Raw genomic sequence first — 17,228 nt, forward strand, 5'->3', positions numbered from 1 at the left:
CTGTGTCCCCTCCTATCTGCCCCCCTCTCTCTCTCTCTGTGTCCCCTCCTATCTGCCCCCCCCTCTCTCTCTCTCAGTGCCCCCTCCTATCTGTCCCCCCTCTCTCTCTCTCAGTGCCCCCTCCTATCTGCCCCCCTCTCTCTCTCAGTGCCCCCTCCTATCTGCCCCCCCTCTCTCTCTCAGTGCCCCCTCCTATCTGCCCCCCCCTCTCTCTCTCAGTGTCCCCTCCTATCTGCCCCCCCTCTCTCTCTCAGTGCCCCCTCCTATCTGCCCCCCCCCTCTCTCTCTCTCTGTGTCCCCTCCTATCTGCCCCCCCTCCTCCCTCCCCCTCGCGGCTGCGCAGTGTCTCGCTGTCGGTGTTAGTGGATGTGGTGATCTCGGTGTTGGAGCTGCGGACTGAGGGGGCGGATTCTCTCGGTTTATGGAGAGAGTGTGACCGGGAGACACTGACCGACCGACCGAACGACCTACCGGGGGGCACCGAGCGGTGAGTGATAGCACTGCGTCACCATGGCAACACTGCAACCTGGCAGCACTGCATCACTAGGCCACCATAACCACAACGTGACAGCACTGCATCACCATGGCAACACTGCAACCTGGCAGCACTGCGTCACTAGGCCACCACCATAACCACAACACGACAGCACTGCGTCACCATGGCAACACTGCAACCTGGTAGCACTGCATCACTAGGCCACCATAACCACAACGTGACAGCACTGCATCACCATGGCAACACTGCAACCTGGCAGCACTGCATCACTAGGCCACCATAACCACAACATGGCAACACTGCATCACTAGGCCACCATAACCACAGCATGACAGCACTGCATCACCATGGCAACACTGCATCACTAGACGACCACCATAACCACAACATGACAGCACTGCATCACTAGGCTACCATAACCACAACATGACAGCACTGCATCACCATGGCAACACTGCATCACTAGACAACCACCATAACCACAACATGACAGCACTGCACCTCTAGGCCACCATAACCACAACATGACAGCACTGCATCACCATGGCAACACTGCATCACTAGACAACCACCATAACCACAACATGACAGCACTGCACCTCTAGGCCACCATAACCACAACATGACAGCACTGCATCACCATGGCAACACTGCATCACTAGACAACCACCATAACCACAACATGACAGCACTGCACCTCTAGGTCACCATAACCACAACATGACAGCACTGCATCACCATGGCAACACTGCATCACTAGACGACCACCATAACCAAAACATGACAGCACTGCATCACTAGGCTACCATAACCACAACATGACAGCACTGCATCACCATGGCAACACTGCATCACTAGGCCACCACCATAACCACAACATGACAGCACTGAATAACTAGGTCACCACCATAACCACAACATGACAGCACTGCATCACCATGGCAACACTGCATCACTAGACAACCACCATAACCACAACATGACAGCACTGCATCACTAGGCCACCACCATAACCACAACATGACAGCACTGCATCACTAGGCCACCACCATAACCACAACATGACAGCACTGAATAACTAGGTCACCACCATAAGCACAACATGACAGCATCGTTCCCTTGATGCTTTGCATGCCGGTAGAATGCATCATGGACGCTGTATTTTTAAAACATCTAGGGAGCTACCTTTTGGGCAGCCCTGGCTTAACGTACAGTATACGCCGTAGTGAAGTTGTTCTGGTGAGTACAGTCCCTGCAGGCAATTGTAACGTAAACATTGCCTTTTCAGAGAGGCTAATTGGGTGTCTGTCTGTTGGTGTTGATTGTCTGTCTGTCTGTCAGTCTCTGTTTTTGTTGATTGTTTGTCAGTCTCTGTTGTTGCTGATTGTTTGTGATTCTCTGTTGGTGCTGATTGTCTGCATGTCTGTCTCTGTTGGTGTTGATTGTCTGTCCCTGTTGGTGTTGAATGCCTGTCATTTTCTTGCTGTCCATTGTCTTTCTGTCTCTGTTGGTGTTGATTGTCTGTATTTCAGTCTTTTTTTTGTGAAAATTCTGCAATTTGCACTTTTTCAGACTAGATGGGAATGAAGTTCCGATCTAAATTGTTGTTTTTATTTTGACAGTTACTCATGGTACATACATTATTATTATTATTATTATTATTATTATTATTATTATTGCCATTTATATAGCGCCAACAGATTCCGTAGCGCTTTACAATATTATGAGAGGGGGGATTTAACTATAAATAGGACAATTACAAGAAAACTTACAGGAACGATGGGTTGAAGAGGGCCCTGCTGTAGGAGGTGGGGTATAAAACACATTAGGACAGGAAACAGCAATCAAATAGGGTGGGAGTGAAGCAGAGCTGGAGGAGAGAGTAAAGAAAGTACTGCCCTTTAGTAGAGAGCGAGAGACAGGTATGTGAGGTAGAGGTTAGTCTGGGAGGCCATAAGATTTCCTAAAGAGATGGGTTTTAAGGCACTTCTTAAACTAGGGGAGAGTCTGATGGCGGTAGCCTGGCTATTCCATAGGAAGGGAGCCGCCCGCGAGAAGTCCTGCAAGCGCGAGTTGGCCATACGGGTGCGAGCAGCGGACAGGAGAGACCGAGAAGGAGCATACCTATGGATCTGTGAAGAGATATAAGATGGGCTAAGATTATTCAATGCTTTATAGGTATGGGTTAGCACTTTGAATTGACTCCTATAGGATACAGGGAGCCAATGTAAGGACTGACAGAGGGGTGAGGTGTGAGAGGACCCACTGGAGAGGAAAATCAGTCTGGCGGCAGCATTCATTACAGACTGCAGCGGGGCAATACGGCTTGTGGGGAGACCAATCAGGAGAGGGTTACAATAATCCATGCAGGAAATTACTAGAGCACGGACAAGCTCCTTGGTAGCGTGTGGACATAAACAATAACACCCATGATCTCTAATTGCATAATTAGTTGAATGACCATGTAATAATATATATAAAACAAGATCATTTCTGCAAAGCTTATTATTCCCTGCGTCTAAGAAGTCTCCATTGTAATATGGACGACAGTGCTGCTACAATATTAAAGGGACACTATAGTCACCTAAACAACTTTAGCTTAATTAAGCCGTTTTAGTGTATAGATCATGCTTCTCAGGTTTCACTGCTCAATTCTCTGCCATTTAGGAGTTAAATCACTTTGTTTCTGTTTATGCAGCCCTAGCCACACCTCCCCTGGCTATGATTGACAGAGCCTGCATGAAAAATCAAAACTGGTTTTACTTTCAAACAGATGTAATTTACCTTAAACAATGTTATCTTTTGCTCTGTAAATTAAACTTTAATCACATACAGGAGGCTACCATAGCAGGGGATAAGAAAATCTAAATTAAACAGACCTTGCAATAAAGGAAGGATTAGAACATTAGATTAATCTTTACAGGAAGTGATTAGGAAGGCTGTGCAAGTCACATGCAGGGAGGTGTGACTAGGGTTCATAAACAAAGTTATTTAACTCTTAAATGGCAGAGAATTGAGCAGACAGACTGCAGGGGCATGATATATACACCAAAACCGCTTCATTAAGCTGAAGTTGTTTCGGTGACTATAGTGTCCCTTTAACTTTGCTGAGGGCAGATAATTGTGGGATGACAATCACTGAAGCAGCATTGTGACCAAACGTTGGGAGTCCCTGTACTTTTCATATATAAAATATCTAGCTAAGAGTGCCTGGAGTTTACATGAACTCTTCAAGCAGTGCTGCAGTGGTTATGGTGATATGAGTACCATGCCCTCCCCAACGTAAGTAGTTACATTGTTTGCTAATGGACTTATTACTTTGGGTCAGCTGTGGCGATGATCATTTACTGTAAGATACTGGAGGGTACTGGAGGGTGACCGGTTTCTGCCAGTGTTACTACCCATTGTTGTGCTGGTGAGGTGTGACAGCCTGGGCTAGAGGGATGCTGTGTATCTGCGTGTTTAGTGTTCTGGCATTTCCCATGATGCTGGGCAAGGGACAGAGAGGTGGGCTGGTCTGGCTCACTTTTAATTATTATAAAACCAATTTAAACATCATTAAACTGAGCATTAACCAGTTTCCTCTCAAGGTGCGAAATGCGGAAGCCAGATGTCCTGTCCGTAAAACGTTCCACGTGGCCGCCAGATGTCCTGTCCGTAAAACGTTCCACGTGGCCGCCAGATGTCCTGTCCGTAAAACGTTCCACGTGGCCGCCAGATGTCCTGTCCGTAAAACGTTCCACGTGGCCGCCAGATGTCCTGTCCGTAAAACGTTTCATGTGGAGGCCAGATGTCCTGTCTATAAAACATTCCACGTGGAGACCAGATGTCCTGTCCGTAAAATGTTCCATGTGGAGAACAGATGTCCTGTCTGTAAAACACACCACGTGGCCGCAAGATATAGTGTATCTAGAATTATCTTTTTGTGGTGGATGTTCAGTCCCTTCATTGAACATTTTATAACAATCAGCCATTTTATAACGATAACGACTTCTTCATATTGTCATACAACCTGTGCTGTTTTTCACTTGGTCAATTCTCTGATGACAGAATATGTTCACACCTCAGAGTTTCATGTTTGGTTCCCAGCAGGGGAACAGAAGCATTGCATTACATGTGGCTTTATTACTAAATAATGTGGAATTAGGCTTTCTGGCAGAAGTAAGTTTCCATCCCTGTGATGTGGTAGAGGAAAGGCTTACATCCCTAGAGGCGCTTCCAGTTTGCACAGACACAGTGATGGGTGCAGGGAGAGTTCCTTCAGATAGTCTCAGCTCTCTCTCGTTGCAGAGAGTGGTTCATAGCGTGCATGCATTGCTAAGAACCACCACGTCTCATCATTTCTCATATTTTCTTTCCTTATCCCCCATATTTAGTAAATATGTGCTAGTGAGTTGTGAAATATAAAATGAAACGTAGAAATCCTCACGGCTGTATTTACATCTTGTCTGGTACTGCTGGGCGCCTCCATCTTGGCTCCTTGTCATTTATTGTTATAAGCTCCGCCCATTGCACCTGGCATTCAGCAATGTGTGCCTTGACTGTGCCAAGACTGAATGTTTTTCTAAACATTTATTGCTGGATTGATTAGCACTCTATATGACTCTGCATAGAGTATTTTAGCTTCACATGTAGGGGGTTCTGAAAGAGGATAAATGAATAGAGAAAACCCATAATAGACATGGATGATCAATGACAGTTACATGTGCTTTATTGTTTAAACATTAATAAGTGAGAGATAGAAGCGATACCTGTAAATGTCCCTTGTTCACTCTAGTTGCTCTCGATATTTATCAGTGATTGTGCCGAGGTCAGGAATAGCTGAAATCCCTCAGCCAATCCTGGGGATCTTTTTGCGCAGATTATAGAGGTTGTTCCATAAGGTGCGTTCCATACTGCAAGGTGTGAATTACCTCGCTATTCACGCGGGAAGGGAAAATGTAATATTACAATCATGTTTAAAGTGAAACTATTCCAGTAATGGAGAAATCATTTCATTCAGTTGTGTTTGGATTCAGGATTCATTGGACCCTACAGGATGGGGGTAAATATGAGCGACTGGCGTAACCCTGAAGGTGGCCCTGGCACCCTGCAGCTTTATTGATTTTGTTGCTGTTGTGTGGTGGCTGCTGTGAAGCTGTAGATGTGAAGCTGCAGCTGCTGCAGCTCCTCTTGGCCGACAGATGTGTGAGTTAGTGTAGTGTCATCCGTAGGGGCCAGAGTGAATCAGAGAAGTTTCACGCAGGATTGTCTGTAATACTCTGTATTGTGTCTGCCCCAACCCCTGCATTGTGCTCGGATTATAGGGATCACAGGATCTATAGATATTGATGACGGGGCAAAACTCGCTGTAGAAAAATAGGCACTATATGAATGCCCCCTCCCCCTGCGTGGCGTGAGCAGGCAGGCACATACATCACATGCTCTAGCACTTTCTATACGGTGATCCCAAGAGGTAAGAACAGGATTTAATATTATGGTTACAGAATCCAATCCGATCTAATTATCCTGCTGGCGGCCTCTTGCAGGATGGACACAGTATTACTCTGGCACTGAGAGGGTTAAATCCATTGCTTCGCATCGTGCTAGGAAACCGATCGGGGAGATAAATAGCCCTCACACATACTACGGCCATATAATATTACTATTTATAAAGCACCAACAAATTCCGCAGCGCTGTACAATGGGTAATAAAATGAAAAATGAAAAAAAGTAAGAATATAATTGAAATGTATAAAGTAATGTTCTGCTTCAGCGTGGAGCGGATTAGGTAACATTGTCAATATGAATGATATAGATATATTTAGTTAATTACCTGAACATATCGTGCTGCCGATGACATTTTGAAGATCTGTACATTTTATTATATTTACTTATCCCATTATTCAGTAAAGACGCCTGGAAAATGAAATGTATAAAAAATTCACAATATCTTGGGTCCCTGTCAGTCGTCATTATAAGCTCTGCCGTTTACTGTCAATCAATATAGTGGTGGGGTCTTAGCCAACTATGCGGAAGAGGGTCTTTTATTCTTGGTCTCTAATCTGTTTGTATTTATTATTTATTATTTATTTTTTCAAAATGGCCCAAAAAAATTTAACTTTTCTCTTCCCAAATTTTTCCATTTTTGGCAGGAATATCCAATTTTAAATACACAAGAAAATTTTGAGTGGTAAAAAAAGATAAATTCTACTTAAATAATTAGTTAAAAATAAACTATTTTCAGAAGCAAAAAATGATGGACAGATTGGCCTATTGTACAGCGCTACGGAATCTGGTGGCGCTATATAAATAATAATAAAATAATAATAATATATCCACTGCAGCGCCGAAATATATGCCGTTCGTTCAGAATAGCGGACGGAACAATTAACTTTCAATAGATTGCACCAAGAAAACTGTCTGCGATACTTTGACAAATCTCTCTCACTCAGCGGAGGAGAAACAGAGCACAAACATCATCGGAAAGGTGTCTTTAATTTTCATATTTATTAAAGAGTTCTAAAAACAGCCTAAACAATCTTTAATTTCGTTTTATTTCCTTATTTCCCAATCTGCCAGTATCCTGTGTTCATGTCAGGTTGATTCTGGCGGTTTACAAAAAAAGAAAGCTTAGACACACCGCCTTTGTGGGGACTTAAGTGATCGAAAAGTTGATACATTTATTGTGATGCTGAAAAAGCCGCGCGATTTGAAAAACGAAGGTTAGCAACCAAAAAAAAAGAATTAATAAATTGGGCCAAAAAAAAGAACATAACTGAGATGCTTTGCCGAATCCCCACAATGTTCCTATTACTCCTCCAACGCAGCGTGCTGAGCTGGGAAATCATGGATATGAATTGAAAGTTAAACAGACCATCTCATGGAAACCATTAACACAAATTGTAGGGGATTTACAAGGTTTTATTCAGTATTGCCCTTCCCAGGAAGTTGATAATCAGTCACTTTTATCAGTAATATCACAAAGTTTGACATTATTCTCGAATAGTCCTTTTTTCCACAGAATTTAGTTTTTTACTTAATGGGGCACCCGTTATAAACTGTTACATATTCTCTCATCGCCTTCGGTCCCCTCATATAACACCTGGCTGCCCCCCACACTCAGCGCTGGGGCACCCCGCCTGCTATCGAACAAATTGAATTTGTTTTACTTGTAACCACTGAGCGATAAAAAAGCCTAATGTTGATATTATCTATTAAATGTTACAATAGTTGCCCTAAAGGACCATAACATCACATTGTTGCCTCTAAGCTCCATAACGACTGCATGTCCCCCTGAGCTAAGTCAGGGCAGTGCCAGCCCATTGGCAGAGAATGCCAGCTGGGAGTGCCCTGTGCCGCCAGTCTTAGCTCAGGCAGAGAGATCCGTCTCGTACCGAGGTAGATTGGAGGCCCCTGGTAAGACGTCAAACCTTTCATTGACTACTTGCCGCGGGCGGGGGGGCACCATAACCACTGCTGTATTCTTTTTAAGTTGGACCAGAGATATTTTTAAGACAGCTGCCCTTGACCTGATTTAAGACGCAAATCGCTGAGCATTGTGTTTATGGCTGCGTCTCATTGCATTAATTGTGTTAATGACAGTCATCAGAAATGACATGATAATGTTGTTTTAAGGGTGTAACTCTGTGAGAACTGTGTGGGTTTACATAAAATAAAAAATAAAATAAAAAATCACATTTTGGGTGTGTATTTATCATTTAAACCCCTGTTTATATTTGCCCATACAGATCCCATTAGTTCATTCACTCCCTGATTTAAAAATGGAAGACACTGGGGGACATTAAAATTGTTTATAGAGGGGTGACCGCAGGCTCCCACACACGTTAGATGCACTGTGTAGGTTAGGTTACAGTTAGTTATACTGGGTGGGTTTATATTATTAAAGGGACACTCCAGGCTCCCACACACGTTAGGTGCACTGTGTAGGTTAGGTTACAGTTATACTGGGTGGGTTTATATTATTAAAGGGACACTCCAGGCTCCCACACACGTTAGATGCACTGTGTAGGTTAGGTTACAGTTAGTTATACTGGGTGGGTTTATATTATTAAAGGGACACTCCAGGCTCCCACACATGTTAGGTGCACTGTGTAGGTTAGGTTACAGTTAGTTATACTGGGTGGGTTTATATTATTAAAGGGACACTCCAGGCTCCCACACACGTTAGGTGCACTGTGTAGGTTAGGTTACAGTTAGTTATACTGGGTGGGTTTATATTATTAAAGGGACACTCCAGGCTCCCACACACGTAAGATGCACTGTGTAGGTTAGGTTACAGTTAGTTATACTGGGTGGGTTTATATTATTAGAGGGACACTCCATGCTCCCACACACGTTAGAAGCACTGTGTAGGTTAGGTTACAGTTATACTGGGTGGGTTTATATTATTAAAGGGACACTCCAGGCTCCCACACACGTTAGATGCACTGTGTAGGTTAGGTTACAGTTAGTTATACTGGGTGGGTTTATATTATTAAAGGGACACTCCAGGCTCCCACACACGTTAGGTGCACTGTGTAGGTTAGGTTACAGTTATACTGGGTGGGTTTATATTATTAAAGGGACACTGCAGGCTCCCACACACGTTAGATGCACTGTGTAGGTTAGGTTACAGTTAGTTATACTGGGTGGGTTTATATCATTAAAGGGACACTCCAGGCTCCCACACACGTTAGATGCACTGTGTAGGTTAGGTTACAGTTAGTTATACTGGGTGGGTTTATATTATTAAAGGGACACTCCAGGCTCCCACACAAGTTAGATGCACTGTGTAGGTTAGGTTACCGTTATACTTGGTGGGTTTATATTATTAAAGGGACACTCCAGGCTCCCACACGTTAGGTGCACTGTGTAGGTTAGGTTACAGTTATACTGGGTGGGTTTATATTATTAAAGGGACACTCCAGGCTCCCACACACTTTAGATGCACTGTGTAGGTTAGGTTACAGTTATACTGGGTGGGTTTATATTATTAAAGGGACACTCCAGGCTCCCACACACGTTAGGTGCACTGTGTAGGTTAGGTTACAGTTATACTGGGTGGGTTTATATTATTAAAGGGACACTCCAGGCTCCCACACACGTTAGATGCACTGTGTAGGTTAGGTTACAGTTAATTTTACTGGGTGGATTTATATTAATAAAGGGACACTCCAGGCTCCCACACACGTTAGATGCACTGTGTCGGTTAGGTTACAGTTAGTTATACTGAGTGAGTTTATATTATTAAAGGGACACTCCAGGCTCCCACCCCCGTTAGATGCACTGTGTAGGTTAGGTTACAGTTAGTTATACTGGGTGGGTTTATATTATTAAAGGGACACTCCAGGCTCCCACACCCGTTAGATGCACTGTGTAGGTTAGGTTACAGTTATACTGGGTGGGTTTATATTATTAAAGGGACACTCCAGGCTCCCACACACGTTAGATGCACTGTGTAGGTTAGGTTACAGTTAGTTATCCTGGATGGGTTTATATTATTAAAGGGACACTCCAGGCTCCCACACACGTTAGATGCACTGTGTAGGTTAGGTTACAGTTAGTTATACTGGGTGGGTTTATATTATTAAAGGGACACTCCAGGCTCCCACACACGTTAGGTGCACTGTGTAGGTTAGGTTACAGTTAGTTATACTGGGTGGGTTTATATTATTAAAGGGACACTCCAGGCTCCCACACACGTTAGATGCACTGTGTAGGTTAGGTTACAGTTAGTTATACTCGGTGGGTTTATATTAATAAAGAGACACTCCAGGCTCCCACACACGTTAGGTGCACTGTGTAGGTTAGGTTACAGTTAGTTATACTGGGTGGGTTTATATTATTAAAGGGACACTCCAGGCTCCCACACACGTTAGATGCACTGTGTAGGTTAGGTTACAGTTAGTTATACTGGGTGGGTTTATATTATTAAAGGGACACTCCAGGCTCCCACCCCCGTTAGATGCACTGTGTAGGTTAGGTTACAGTTAGTTATACTGGGTGTGTTTATATTATTAAAGGGACACTCCAGGCTCCCACACACGTCAGATGCCCTGTATAGGTTAGGTTACACATAGTTATACTGGGTGGGTTTATATTATTAAAGGGACACTCCAGGCTCCCACACACGTTAGATGCACTGTGTAGGTTAGGTTACAGTTAGTTATACTGGGTGGGTTTATATTATTAAAGGGACTCTCCAGGCTCCCACACACGTTAGATGCACTGTGTAGGTTAGGTTACAGTTAGTTATACTGGGTGGGTTTATATTATTAAAGGGACACTCCAGGTTCCCACACACGTTAGATGCACTGTGTAGGTTAGGTTACAGTTAGTTATACAGGTTGGGTTTATATTATTAAAGGGACACTCCAGGCTCCCACACACGTTAGATGCACTGTGTAGGTTAGGTTACAGTTATACTGGGTGGGTTTATATTATTAAAGGGACACTCCAGGCTCCCACACACGTTAGGTGCACTGTGTAGGTTAGGTTACAGTTATACTGGGTGGGTTTATATTATTAAAGGGACACTCCAGGCTCCCACACACGTTAGGTGCACTGTGTAGGTTAGGTTACAGTCATACTGGGTGGGTTTATATTAATAAAGGGACACTCCAGGCTCTCACACACGTTAGATGCACTGTGTAGGTTAGGTTACAGTTAGTTATACTGGGTGGGTTTATATTATTAAAGGGACACTCCAGGCTCCCACACACGTTAGATGCACTGTGTAGGTTAGGTTACAGTTAGTAATACTGGGTGTGTTTATATTATTAAAGGGACACTCCAGGCTCCCACACACGTTAGATGCACTGTGTAGGTTAGGTTACAGTTATACTGGGTGGGTTTATATTATTAAAGGGACTCTCCAGGTTCCCACACACGTTAGATGCACTGTGTAGGTTAGGTTACAGTTAGTTATACTGGGTGGGTTTATATTATTAAAGGGACACTCCAGGCTCCCACACACGTTAGGTGCACTGTGTAGGTTAGGTTACAGTTATACTGGGTGGGTTTATATTATTAAAGGGACACTCCAGGCTCCCACACACGTTAGATGCACTGTGTAGGTTAGGTTACAGTTAGTTATACTGGGTGTGTTTATATTATTAAAGGGACACTCCAGGCTCCCACACACGTCAGATGCCCTGTGTAGGTTAGGTTACAGTTAGTTATACTGGGTGGGTTTATATTATTAAAGGGACACTCCAGGCTCCCACACACGTTAGATGCACTGTGTAGGTTAGGTTACAGTTAGTTATACTGGGTGGGTTTATATTATTAAAGGGACTCTCCAGGCTCCCACACACGTTAGATGCACTGTGTAGGTTAGGTTACAGTTAGTTATACCGGGTGGGTTTATATTATTAAAGGGACACTCCAGGTTCCCACACACGTTAGATGCACTGTGTAGGTTAGGTTACAGTTAGTAATACAGGGTGGGTTTATATTATTAAAGGGACACTCCAGGCTCCCACACACGTTAGATGCACTGTGTAGGTTAGGATACAGTTATACTGGGTGGGTTTATATTATTAAAGGGACACTCCAGGCTCCCACACACGTTAGGTGCACTGTGTAGGTTAGGTTACAGTTATACTGGGTGGGTTTATATTATTAAAGGGACACTCCAGGCTCCCACACACGTTAGGTGCACTGTGTAGGTTAGGTTACAGTCATACTGGGTGGGTTTATATTAATAAAGGGACACTCCAGGCTCTCACACACGTTAGATGCACTGTGTAGGTTAGGTTACAGTTAGTTATACTGGGTGGGTTTATATTATTAAAGGGACACTCCAGGCTCCCACACACGTTAGATGCACTGTGTAGGTTAGGTTACAGTTAGTTATACTGGGTGTGTTTATATTATTAAAGGGACACTCCAGGCTCCCACACACGTTAGATGCACTGTGTAGGTTAGGTTACAGTTATACTGGGTGGGTTTATATTATTAAAGGGACTCTCCAGGCTCGCACACACGTTAGATGCACTGTGTAGGTTAGGTTACAGTTAGTTATACTGGGTGGGTTTATATTATTAAATGGACACTCCAGGCTCCCACACACGTTAGGTGCATTGTGTAGGTTAGGTTACAGTTAGTTATACTGGGTGGGATTATATTATTAAAGGGACACTCCAGGCTCCCACACACGTTAGATGCACTGTGTAGGTTAGGTTACAGTTAGTTATACTCGGTGGGTTTATATTAATAAAGAGACACTCCAGGCTCCCACACACGTTAGGTTAGGTTACAGTTAGTTATACTGGGTGGGTTTATATTATTAAAGGGACACTCCAGGCTCCCACACACGTTAGATGCACTGTGTAAGTTAGGTTACAGTTAGTTATACTGGGTGGGTTTATATTATTAAAGGGACACTCCAGGCTCCCACACACGTTAGGTGCACTGTGTAGGTTAGGTTACAGTTATACTGGGTGGGTTTATATTATTAAAGGGACACTCCAGGCTCCCACACACGTTAGGTGCACTGTGTAGGTTAGGTTACAGTCATACTGGGTGGGTTTATATTAATAAAGGGACACTCCAGGCTCTCACACACGTTAGATGCACTGTGTAGGTTAGGTTACAGTTAGTTATACTGGGTGGGTTTATATTATTAAAGGGACACTCCAGGCTCCCACACACGTTAGATGCACTGTGTAGGTTAGGTTACAGTTAGTTATACTGGGTGTGTTTATATTATTAAAGGGACACTCCAGGCTCCCACACACGTTAGATGCACTGTGTAGGTTAGGTTACAGTTATACTGGGTGGGTTTATATTATTAAAGGGACTCTCCAGGCTCGCACACACGTTAGATGCACTGTGTAGGTTAGGTTACAGTTAGTTATACTGGGTGGGTTTATATTATTAAAGGGACACTCCAGGCTCCCACACACGTTAGGTGCATTGTGTAGGTTAGGTTACAGTTAGTTATACTGGGTGGGATTATATTATTAAAGGGACACTCCAGGCTCCCACACACGTTAGATGCACTGTGTAGGTTAGGTTACAGTTAGTTATACTCGGTGGGTTTATATTAATAAAGAGACACTCCAGGCTCCCACACACGTTAGGTTAGGTTACAGTTAGTTATACTGGGTGGGTTTATATTATTAAAGGGACACTCCAGGCTCCCACACACGTTAGATGCACTGTGTAAGTTAGGTTACAGTTAGTTATACTGGGTGGGTTTATATTATTAAAGGGACACTCCAGGCTCCCACACACGTTAGATGCACTGTGTAGGTTAGGTTACAGTTAGTTATACTGTGTGGGTTTATATTATTAAAGGGACACTCCAGGCTCCCACACACGTTAGGTGCACTGTGTAGGTTAGGTTACAGTTAGTTACACTGGGTGGGTTTATATTATTAAAGGGACACTCCAGGCTCCCACACACGTTAGGTGCACTGTGTAGGTTAGGTTACAGTTAGTTATACTGGGTGGGTTTATATTATTAAAGGGACACTCCAGGCTCCCACACACGTTAGGTGCACTGTGTAGGTTAGGTTACAGTTAGTTACACTGGGTGGGTTTATATTATTAAAGGGACACTCCAGGCTCCCACACACGTTAGGTGCAATGTGTAGGTTAGGTTACAGTTAGTTATACTGGGCGGGTTTATATTATTAAAGGGACACTTTAGGCTCCCACACACGTTAGATGCACTGTGTAGGTTAGGTTACAGTTAGTTATACTTGGTGGGTTTATATTATTAAAGGGACACTCCAGGCTCCCACACACGTTAGATGCACTGTGTAGGTTAGGTTACAGTTAGTTATACTGGGTGGGTTTATATTATTAAAGGGACACTCCAGGCTCCCACACACGTTATATGCACTGTGTAGGTTAGGTTACAGTTAGTTATACTGGGTGGGTTTATATTATTAAAGGTACACTCCAGGCTCCCACACACATTAGATGCACTGTGTAGGTTAGGTTACAGTTAGTTATACTGGGTGGGTTTATATTATTAAAGGGACACTCCAGGCTCCCACACACGTTAGATGCAGTGTGTAGGTTAGGTTACAGTTAGTTATACTGAGTGGGTTTATATTATTAAAGGGACACTCCAGGCTCCCACACACGTTAGATGCACTGTGTAGGTTAGGTTACAGTTAGTTATACTGAGTGGGTTTATATTATTAAAGGAACACTCCAGGCTCCCACACACGTTAGATGCACTGTGTAGGTTAGGTTACAGTTAATTATACTTTGTGGGTTTATATTATTAAAGGGACACTCCAGGCTCCCACACACGTTAGATGCACTGTGTAGGTTAGGTTACAGTTAGTTATTCTGGGTGGGTTTATATTATTAAAGGGACACCCCAGGCTCCCACACACGTTAGATGCGCTGTGTAGGTTAGGTTACAGTTACTTATACTGGGTGTGTTTATATTATTAAAGGGACACTCCAGGCTCCCACACACGTTAGATGCACTGTGTAGGTTAGGTTACAGGTTTACTGGGTGTGTTTATATTATTAAAGGGACACTCCAGGCTCCCACACGTTAGGTGCACTGTGTAGGTTAGGTTACAGTTAGTTATACTGGGTGGGTTTATATTATTAAAGGGACACTCCAGGCTCCCACACACGTTAGATGCACTGTGTAGGTTAGGTTACAGTTAGTTATACTGGGTTGGTTTATATTATTAAAGGGACACTCCAGGTTCCCACACACGTTAGGTGCACTGTGTAGGTTAGTTTACAGTTAGTTAAACTGGGTGGGTTTATATTATTAAAGGGACACTCCAGGCTCCCACACACGTTAGATGCACTGTGTAGGTTAGGTTACAGTTAGTTATACTGGGTGGGTTTATATTATTAAAGGGATACTCCAGGCTCCCACACACGTTAGGTGCACTGTGTAGGTTAGGTTACAGTTAGTTATACTGGGTGGGTTTATATTAATAAAGGGACACCCCAGGCTCCCACACACGTTAGATGCACTGTGTAGGTTAGGTTACAGTTAGTTATACTGAGTGGATTTATAAAATTAAAGGGACACTCCAGGCTCCCACACACGTTAGATGCACTGTGTAGGTTAGGTTACAGTTAGTTATACTGGGTGGGTTTATATTATTAAAGTGACACTCCAGGCTCCCACACACGTTAGATGCACTGTGTAGGTTAGGTTACAGTTAGTTATACTGGGTGTGTTTATATTATTAAAGGGACACTCCAGGCTCCCACACACGTCAGATGCCCTGTGTAGGTTAGGTTACAGTTATACTGGGTGGGTTTATATTATTAAAGGGACACTCCAGGCTCCCACACACGTTAGGTGCACTGTGTAGGTTAGGTTACAGTTAGTTATACTGGGTGGGTTTATATTATTAAAGGGACACTCCAGGCTCCCACACACGTTAGATGCACTGTGTAGGTTAGGTTACAGTTAGTTATACTGAGTGGGTTTATATTATTAAAGGGACACTCCATGATCCCACACACGTTAGATGCACTGTGTAGGTTAGGTTACAGTTAGTTATACTGAGTGGGTTTATATTATTAAAGGGACACTCCAGGCTCCCACACACGTTAGGTGCACTGTGTAGGTTAGGTTACAGTTATACTGGGTGGGTTTATATTATTAAAGGGACACTCCAGGCTCCCACACACGTTAGGTGCACTGTGTAGATTAGGTTACAGTTAGTTATACTGGGTGGGTTTATATTATTAAAGGGGCAATCCAGGCTCCCACACACGTTAGATGCACTGTGTAGGTTAGGTTACAGTTAGTTATACTGGGTGGGTTTATATTATTAAAGGGGCAATCCAGGCTCCGACACACGTAAATGGTGTACTTTGCAGACTGTTTTAGTTGTAAGCAGCCTGTTTTTACTTGCTGATATTATAATTTGTATCAGTAAAACAATGAGCTGTAACAATAATGTAACTAACACCCATATACGGAGTATGGGGTTTATTACTAACCCTGTACAGACACTGCTTTACCTGCTAGATTCCCTGTGGACACTTTGCATTCTGTAATAAAGGCGTGCAATGCATGCTGGGCCTGTAGTGAGTGCTGCGGCCTCCGATGGCAGTCAGTACGGAGAAGGATTATTTATAAAACGTGCTCCTGGGTGTCATGAGAAATCTAAACTGCAAACAATCACCACAATGTGATGCCACAGAAATCTGTCCGTGGATGTGGCTGGTGCTTTCTGTTTAGAATAGAAACATAGAATAAGATAAGAACCATTCGGCCCATCTAGTCTGCCCAGTTTTCTAAATACTTTCATTAGTCCCTGGCCTTATCTTATAGTTAGGATAGCCTTATGCCTATCCCACGCATGCTTAAACTCCTTTACTGTGTTAACCTCTACCACTTCAGCTGGAAGGCTATTCCATGCATCCACTACCCTCTCAGTAAAGTAATACTTCCTGATATTATTTTGAAACCTTTGTCCCTCTAATTTAATACACTGGGTTATTTTTATTGATATAATTCACAGTAAGTGTGAAGTGGTAGGAATTCAGAGATAAAACCAAACAATACACAGAGTCATTGTCTTCACTTTGTTACTGTGAGCTGATGTTATGTGTAATTTGAGTTGACTTTGAATTCTCCGTTTGACACAGTGAATTGTGTTTCTCGCACAGTACTTTCTGATAGTGACATTCTATTTAACTCTTTAGTAAATGACTAGAACCGTTTTGGTTATATTAAATCATGCCTTGTATAAAATGCAGATTACTTTACTGTGTTATGTATGATACAACTCCCTGTACA

At 43.3% G+C, this 17,228-nt stretch overlaps 1 protein-coding gene across 1 annotated transcript in view; it reads left to right on the plus strand.

Moving 5' to 3' along the window:
* The first annotated feature begins 339 nt into the window (after window positions 1–339).
* Window positions 340–17,228, plus strand: part of MAPRE3 (microtubule associated protein RP/EB family member 3) — a 101,801-nt gene continuing 84,912 nt past the window's right edge. The window contains exon 1 of the mRNA XM_063441901.1: window positions 340–487. The gene's annotated coding sequence lies outside the window, so the exon portion shown is untranslated. The remainder of the gene's footprint in view (window positions 488–17,228) is intronic.

This window comes from Pelobates fuscus, chromosome 2 (assembly GCF_036172605.1).
Source record: "Pelobates fuscus isolate aPelFus1 chromosome 2, aPelFus1.pri, whole genome shotgun sequence".
NCBI lineage: Eukaryota > Metazoa > Chordata > Amphibia > Anura > Pelobatidae > Pelobates > Pelobates fuscus.